Here is a 9560-nt window from a genome sequence, read left to right as displayed (position 1 = left end):
CTCATGAGTTACATGGGAACATCGTATCCTGGAGGGTCCTGGAAGAGCACTCCTTCTCGGACCACAGGTACGTGGAAAACGTATTCTCTTTTTCACTACCGAGACCAGCTCAATTTCGGAACCTTAGGCGGACAAACTGGGCTCGGTACTCAGACCACCTCTGTCGTGTTCTCCCTGAGACTCCACCTGAGGAGGAGATTTCCAGGGAAGCCACGACTCATCCTGTTAAACTATTTACCGACGCCTGCAATGAGGCGCTCGATAAATCCTGCCCCTCTGGCAAGTGCAGAGGCCGGAAGAAACCTGAATGGTGGAATCAGAGGGACTGAGAGAACTGAGGGAACTCCGGAAAGCCTCCCGGAGACTCTTCAATAGAGCTAAGGCTGAAAACGTTGAGCAGAACTGGGCCTATTACAAGGCCAGTCTGTCAATTTATAATAAAGAACTGAGGAAAGACAAACGCGCCTCATGGCGTAAGTTCTGTAGCGACATTGAGTCTTCTCTCGAAGACTACACCCACTCTGGGCTACCTGAAGAATGCCGACCAATCATGGACAACGTCCAGCAATGAGTCGCTAAATCTTCTCCTCAACACCCACTTTCCCGGCTGCGTTGAAAATAGACCACACTACATCGCGGCTCATGCCGTTGCCTCAAGTGATATTATGAACCTGCTAAGCCAGGAGAACGTTTCCTGGGCAATCAAAAGCTTCAAACCATACAAGTCTGCGGGACCAGATGACATTCCTGCCCAACTGATTCACGCTGGACAAAAAGCCACTAATTGGCTTAAAAGGATATACGAGGGAATCTTCTCCCATGGATATATCCCGGGAGCCTGTCTTCATACCAAAGTCGTCTTCATCCCCAAGGCAGGCAAGCCCTCGCACACTGCTGTTGGGGATGCATCTCACGTTAAATATTGTAATGGGTAACGAGTACTTGGGCGAGATGGTATTACTTAAAGATAGAATATAAATGTTGATTCTTACGGGCTACGAAACGGTAAGGCAATTTGGTCGGAACACCCATAGACAATTTCTTCCATGCCCAAATGATTGTGATCAAACACCTAGTAAATAAACTCACTTTTACTGCGGATCCACCGTCGAAAGCGCTTTCTGATGGTTGCTGCAAAACTGTAGTTAATATGATATTTTGGGCTCGGGTGTATTATTATTGCATTTCGGTTATAAACATATTGGTTTTTGTTATTTTTTTTGTTTTGATCTGTGCATCACTCTTCCTCGTGCCCTTCTTTTCCTACTCTATGCTCCCTCACTGCTGTTCTTCATTTCTGCATTTCTTTTTTATGTATATATATGTAAACTTAAATAGCTGTTCTGCTGCTCGGTACTATTCTGCTTACTCTTATGTTAACTTATGCTACTTCTCTCGGCTTATCGCCAGCCCCCTTCGGCTCCGTTGCTGGCGAGCGTTTTTATAGCTCGCTCGCTCTCCTATTGGGCTCTGCCTTTGCTGCTTACGTGTTCTCTCTCTCCCCCGCTTTCACTCTATGCCTATGCGCGCATCACCTTTGGCTCCGCTCGCCCTCTTTATTTTTTTGGGGCATTACCCTTGCAGCTCTGAGTATTGAATTCCAACAACACACTAACACTTTCCTTCACTATGTAACCTGCGGATCTTAATTGGGCCTTGTTAACTTAATTTGGCAAACGGCACGTTTAGGTAGGATTTGAGCGATTTTCCTCCTTTTTCTCCGTTCGTATTTCGCCGGTTGCTGAACTTTTCGCTATCGCGGATTATCGACCGTCCCGCTTTGTGGCCGCCGCCTCACCGACGTCGATCCGGCTGCCCGCGAAGGTCGAGCCTCTCAGAATTTTTTTCTGCGTCTCTGCTCCCTCGCTCTGTGCTGCGACGGATCAGCTGCTTGGAGCGCCGCTGCTTCGCCAGCCCAAATTGCTAGGCGCCAAATCCGTCAATCTTGGCCCCAGTGGCCGACCTAGCTTCAGTTTTCCTAGTCCCGCGACTTTTGCTTTGCTGCTGCTGGATACCACCCGCGCTTTGACAATATTCTTTTCTTGACTTTGGAACTTTTTCGTTAATGATTTTTGCTGAGCCTGTTCGGGGCGATGTTGGTCGCTCGACATCCAAATTCCAAAAGGAAGATGGACACGTTCCCATCCACTATGAGACCGGTCGGATCCGCTGGATGACGTTCGAATGTCATCGCTTTCTCCTCTTTCTCTTCAACTGCCATCAGCGCAAACTCACCCCCAGAGGGAGCCAACCTTTCAGAGCACCGTTTTAGAGCCCCTGACTCAAAAACCCCTGTAGCAGCGAGACTATGGCTGCCCATACAACGCCGTTGGCGGTCCATTTAGTTTTCGCCCTTAGCTCAGCTACAAGCCTCTTACAAAATCCCCCCTGCCAAAGTCAGACTTGGGGATATTGCCTGCCTTGAGGAATCCACAAGGCTGACTGGCTTGTCGCTACACTTGCCGGATATCCTTCCCGTGGTACCTTCCGATGAGCTTTCCTTGCAGATCTTCCAGCTCATAAATCGAGTTCCCCACTTTCCGTCTAACTCGCGCCTTAAGAAACATTGGCCCTAGCTTAACGTTGTAGCCGGCTTGAAAATTGCTTTGTTTAAAATTTCGCCGTAGCACTTCCTGCCTCACCTGGTGCGATACTTCCTGTGCCCTCAGGTCATTATGCCGTCGATTTCGCTCACATTGCTTCCGCATCACTTCACACGCTCTCTTTCTGACGATATCCAATGAATCCTCACGTGTGAAGGTCGCTGCCTTGTCCTCTAACATCCCCAATTTCCTCAGCAAAGAATACGTTGCGCCTGAAGACACTATCTGCTGTCCGAAACCTATATAATAGGGCGTGGATCCTAACCCTGAGTGAACCGCCGACCTCAACGCACAGCATATTTTGGTAAGACACTCATCCCAGTCTTTCTGGTCACTGCGAATATACGACCGAATGGCAGCGATGACCGAACGGTTGACCCGCTCCGAAGTATTGGCTTGGGGAGCGTGGACAGCTGTCAGCGTGTGCGTTATTCGATGCCTTCTGAGCAGGCCTTGAAACTTCTCGGATCGAAATTGCGATCCGTTGTCAGATACAATTCCCTCTGGAACTCCGAAAGTATGGAATAACTCCTCCTCTAAATACCTCAGCACAACAGCAGCATTTAATTTTTTTACAGCCTGTAATGTGCAAGAAATTCTTATTCTTAGAGGTGTGAGATTGTATGTACGGATGGAGGTTGTACCTACATCTTTCGACGGTCAGACACCAATAGTATAGCAGGATTTCGGAACGTGTACCTCTAGCTATGCTCTAACTAGCTCGCCGGAATGTCGTGGGATCTTTCCTACTCTCCTATTTGCCATACGAACACATTCGCAAAGATGTTTTAGGTACACTTGGTTTAATGTTCAAAAGGAACTCTATAAAAGAAATCAAAAAAAAGAAAAGAATGGGAATTTTAACTAACTGGCTAACCGACTACCGACAAATAGTCAGGCTATACATAGAACTTCGTTCTCTTTCGTAGTGATCAGACGTGTTTTTGTTTTGCGCTCCGCATTCTTCCTTTTGTTTCGAATAAACAGCCGGAGTTTTCCTAATTAAATTCTAAATATACTTTCTAACCAGACAACAATCTGGAAACCTATTCTTTTACGCGAGTGCATGCCTTTTGATTTGTGTTAAAATATTATTTAACTTTTTATTTTTCGGCGTCGGCTTGTGTTGTGTTGTGTTGTTGCAGTGAGTGAGTATTGCATTGCAGTCCGCTCTCGTCTGGTAGCTTTTGTTGTCTTATCACTCTCTCGCTATCACCTCAACCTCAATAACTGTTCTTTCTCTCTCGCTCTTTCAACTTTCTGAGCAATAGCGCTCTCTATCTAGTAGCTCTCGCTATAACCGCTCTCCACTCTGCTCTCTTTTTTTCTTACCAATTCCGCTTTGAGCGTTGTCTGGCACATTGGTCTGATACCAATTTGTTTTGGAAATTTTTAATTTTTTTGATTTTAATAAAATCTTTGAATAATAAAAAAAAAAATGGAATTCGCTGTGGTCTGCGCTAAAAAAACCTGCAAGAAGCAGATCACTCACGATCAGCCAAATGTCCCCTGCTGGCTCTGCGACAGCGTAGTCCACGCAAAATGCGCGGGATTTTCTGGCCTCGTGAGCGATGCCATAGCCAAACGTAATGGCTTGCATTACAGTTGCGAGGCATGTCGTGCGGTGGAGAAAGACATGGTGGCTTTCATGAGGCAGACGCGGAGTGGCTTTAAGGAGCTGACCGTTGGTTTTAAAAATCAGTACGATCGGCTCCTAGCCATGGAGGCTCAGTTTAGCGGTTTAAAGCTGCTGAATGAGTCTCCGAGGCGCAAAAAGGTCACTCCGCGGGACCTGCAAGTGCCAACCGTCACTCAGCCGTCCGCCGCCGAAAAATTGACTCCGACCACTCCAAGTGTACAGCAGTTGATCTCGTTTGCCACTCCAAAGGCAACGAAAGCTGCTGGCGATGCAGATTCGGTAGCCGAATTCATCGCCTCGGAGAATGTGCAGCCAAGTACGTCTGCTGCGTCCGTGTCCGTGGTGTCCGCAAGTTCACTAGTTGTCCCGTCTATCCCGATCCCACCAGTAAATAGACGTTCCGGACCTCCGGATATTGCCACCACAGGTACTAGACCTGCGGTGACTAAACCACTGGTGGGAGTCCCACCAAAACGACAAGTTTTTGTTTCACGGCTGGCCCCTGACCTCACATCTAATGATGTAACTGCTTTCATTCAAAGCAAAATAAAAGCCGTGGGTTTAAAGGTGGAGAAATTTAACTTCTCTTATGCCAGGGAGATAGCGTCGTTTAAGATAAGCATCTCCCCAACTCAATTTGACACCATTTGCTCCACCAAATTTTGGCCGGAGCATTTGGTGGTGAAGGAGTTTAAGGCTAAGAAGAAGAATAGGCCCCCCATATCGCTTCCAAATCTTTCCAGCGTGCCACCCTCAACCTCAACTTCCTCTTCCTCAACTTCCCGTCTTGCTCCAACCTTTGCAAAAAACTAACTTCTCTTTTAGTAACCTATCAGAATGTAAGAGGCTTGCGTAGTAAGCTCAGCATTCTTTTCCGGGATAGTGTTGCATTTGCTTCCCACGTTATTGTGTTTACTGAAACCTGGTTAAAGCCGGACATTCTTAGTTCCGAGGTTTTGGCAGGTCGGTACACAACTTTTAGAAAGGACCGTTCGTCTCGACGTGCAGGAGGGGTTCTAATTGCAGTGGACTCTTACTTCACGTCAGAACACTTCACAGTCCAAGTTCAACAGGAACTGGAATTCCTGTGTGTAAAACTGATTCTTCCCGCTTTCGCTATATTCATTACTTGCTCGTATATCCCACCTTCTTCGGATATTTCAATTTATGAGCAGCACTTGTCCGCTTTAACCGCTGTTGCTTCCTCGCTATCTGATAAAGATCGTATGATAGTTCTTGGTGACTTCAACTTGCCAGGAACTGTTTGGTCTTCGGTAAACGAGTCTAGTATCCTAGTGCCCATGTCACGACATGACTTTGTTGACGGCTTGCTTGACCTGTCCTTGTCTCAAGTCAATCATGTGAAAAATTCCTTGGGTCGATTGCTTGATCTATGCTTTGTATCGGATCCGACCATAGTGTTGTTAACCCGAGCCCTTCCGCTCACTATACCTGAAGACGCCTACCACCCTACTTTCGAGGTGTCGCTAGACATAGGACCAACTGTATTGGATCGGTCGAGTAGACTACCTGAACGTGTCCGCTGCTTTCGTAAAGCCGAGTTTGCGAAGCTTAATAACCTAATTAGGGATTTTGATTGGTCCGCTTTGTACTTGTGCACTGATGTCACAAAAGCCACAAACATTTTTTACAATGCTCTTGGCACATTTTTTGATTCTTGTGTCCCGCTTTCTTGTCCGATTAGATCTGGAAAACCCCCTTGGTTTACCAAAGAGTTATCCAGTCTAAAAAACTTAAAATCAAGACTTTATAAAAAATTTCAAGAAGTGGGTTCTCCTACTTCTCACTCTCGTTATGTAATAGCTCGGTCAAACTTTTCAGTTCTTAATGCTCAATGCTATAAGAACTACCTATCTCGTTGCAGGATACGTTTTTCTCAGGACCCTAAACAGTTTTACTGCTTCGTAAACAGTAAGCGTAGAACGTCCGCACACCCATCCTCGCTATCATTTTGTAATACGTCGGCAAATAATGATCAGGCAATTGCCGATCTTTTTGCCCAGTTTTTCCAAACTACCTATTCTGAGGAACGCTACTCTGGTCAACCGTACCCATACGGATTACCGAGGTCGAACGGCATTTTCAGTCCCTTGTTAAATGAGTACTCCCTACTTCAAGATCTTCGACTAGTTAAGCCGGTGTTTTCACCGGGTCCAGACGGGGTTCCAGGTTGTGTACTCAGGTACTGCGCCGAGGCTCTGTGTGGACCATTGCTTAAACTATTCACCATGTCCATTGATTCATCTTGCTTCCCCCCAATCTGGAAGGAATCGTTTATAATTCCTCTCCATAAAAAAGGTAGTAAGTCTGATGTAAAAAATTATAGAGGTATAGCAAAGTTATCCGCTATTCCCAAATTGTTTGAGAAGGTTTTAACTCCGCACTTGCAACATCTCTGCAAGTCACTTATATCTCCAACTCAGCATGGATTTATAAGGCGGCGATCAACCACCACGAACTTGTTAGAGTTTACCTCTTTCATTATTAAAGGCTTTCAAGGTAACTTACAGACGGATGTTATTTACACCGACTTTAGTAAAGCATTCGACTCTGTAAACCATTCCCTTTTAGCACATAAACTTGACCTTTTAGGGTTTCCGCCCAACCTCCTGAGATGGATTTCTAGCTATCTTTGTTCTAGGTCTCAAAGAGTCCTCTTCAAAAACTCCCTCTCTTTACCAGTAAAGGTTTCTTCGGGAGTACCACAGGGCAGCCATCTAGGCCCCTTACTCTTCACACTCTTTATTAATGACTTGCCTTCAGTAATAACATACTCTCGAGTACTTATGTATGCGGATGATGTTAAACTCTGTGTCCAGTACAAGGACATTTCATTTCATTCTCGCTTGCAATCCGATCTCAATAGCTTTCAGTCATGGTGTTGTGCAAACTTGTTACACCTTAATGCCTCGAAATGCAAAGTTATGACATTTCATCGTTCTAACCCTTTGTTGGCTCCCTACACCCTATTTGGGGGTTCTCTTGAGAGAATTACCCTGGTGGATGATCTGGGTGTTATGTTAGACCCCAAGTTAAAGTTTTCCGAACACATTTCTACCATGGTAAATAAGGCCATGGGCGTGCTTGGGTTTATAAAGAGGTGGTCAAAGGAATTTGACGACCCCTATATAACAAAGACTCTCTATACCTCGCTTGTTCGTCCGATCTTAGAATACGGCTCCTGTGTATGGTGCCCTCAGTACAAAGTACACCAGGACCGTATAGAATCAGTACAGAAAAACTTTTTACTCTTTGCTCTGCGGGGCCTTAACTGGGATGCGGGTGTAAGACTCCCATCTTACTCTAGTAGACTATTATTAGTAAACCTCCCATCCTTAGTTAACCGTAGAAAAATGCTTGGTGTGATATTTATGCACAACTTGATCAGGGGTGACATAGACAGCCCTGATCTGTTGAGCCGCATAAACTTCACGATTCCTATTAGACTGACTAGAAACTTTATACCGTTGTTCCTTCCACTTTGTAGATCGAATTATTCCTTGCATGAACCATTTAGGGTCTTATGCTCGGACTATAATTCCCTCTACCATATTATATCCTCCACTAATTCTCTTCCTCTTATTAAATTACTAATCCTTACACACCTTTCTAGTAATTAGTAATTGTAGTGGTATTTGTATTTTGTATTTTATTGCATGCTTAATTTCTTAATAAGTTTAGTGCTAATTTTCCTCGAAGGTTAGTCTAATATCTATCTTTCTTGCATGCTCGCGTTTGGTTCGGCTACGCACCGCGCGTCATGCGGCAGCGCCCCTCGGTCGGTTGGGCGGGAGGAGGGCTGCGTTTTGCCTGGGATCCGCGCGTAACAGCCTTCTGCTGGTGTCACACGGGCCACTTGACGGTGCAGTAATTGCATCGCCTCTTGTTAGATGCAGTCATTGCATGTCAACGTCCAATTATACGTATATTCCGCCGCTCTCGGGGAACTCAGATGACTTTGGCCCCTTCTCTACCCTCCCTACCTTTAGTATGCCGTTTAATCGACAGCATAACCCTAATCAAGCGTATCTCTATTCGATCATCGGACTGCCTCAGGCTCTACTCAGGACAAACACAAAAGGTTTAATGTTCCATTATTATCTACTAATTATTATTTAATAATTCAAAATTTACGAGTTTGGACTTCATGATTTTCTGGATATGCATAAACTTAATACAACGTAATCGGATAAAGAAAGAGGAAATAATAACAATTTATATCTAGTTATAAATGTATATGTATATGTATATAGGAATTATGCATGTGTAGAGAATACGGCGTAAAAGAAATTAAATTGGAAAGAATAGAAAAAAATATGATAATAATATAAAAAGAAGGCAAACGTGAAAGAAAAATTACTAGCCGATCGGCTTTAACTAGCGCACGTATGTATATGGTTGTTCAACATACCGCAATAGAAGTTTTACAAGACGTATATATATATACTTTGAAAATACTCGAGATCTCCGTTTAAGGAAGCTCGTAACTCACTCATACTTTATACGAAATATCCGGCGTGTCCGTTGAGCTCAAGGGGCGACGTGGGAACATATTCTGAGGAAAGGAGAAAAATTATGAATATACATGTCTTCACTTCTAATTCGGATGAAACACCGATTATATCATTTCCATACCAGTTCGACGACGATTCGCAACTTAACGGCTGATCTTAAAACTATGTGGCTTTCACTTGCGCTGATTTTAATTATGGGTCATTATATACATTTTTTGTTTTTCTCTTAACGTCTATACAACACAGAACTAAGATGAATAGCTAGTACGGAATTTAATCTTTAATAAAACAAAGAAAATGGAAAATCTCATAAAGAGACTCAAAATTGATACTTTGGGTACATTTTGATACGACGACTGTTAAACGGCAGTGTGGATCGCAGCAGAATAATGTTTTTATTTCCCCAGTTTGGAAATCACTACACACACAACGAAGAAACTACGTGCGAAAGCTTTAGCCGCGCGCTTAACTCGTAAGCGAGAAGGGTGACGAGTGCGGCATATTAGCTTCTCCGAATTCGCAAGAAAACCGTTCTTGTCGTCTTACTCCAAGAAGTACATCAGTTTAAGTATGCATCCACATAACTTCAAATTTCACTCTAGTATATCTTCGGACGGCTTTTGCTAGTTTATTTGGTTGTAGTTATCGTGGGTTTATGTAGATGCTGGTTCCTGGGAAATCCGAGGCCTTTCCCAGATCTACCAAGAAATCGATGGACTTCGACGACTTCGTTATTGGAGGGGTCAGTTGGTACTTTTTCTCTTTCCCGATGTCGAACGTAGT

This window comes from Drosophila pseudoobscura, chromosome X, assembly GCF_009870125.1.
Source record: "Drosophila pseudoobscura strain MV-25-SWS-2005 chromosome X, UCI_Dpse_MV25, whole genome shotgun sequence".
Classification (NCBI taxonomy): domain Eukaryota; kingdom Metazoa; phylum Arthropoda; class Insecta; order Diptera; family Drosophilidae; genus Drosophila; species Drosophila pseudoobscura.
Note: the sequence above shows the minus strand (reverse complement) of the source record.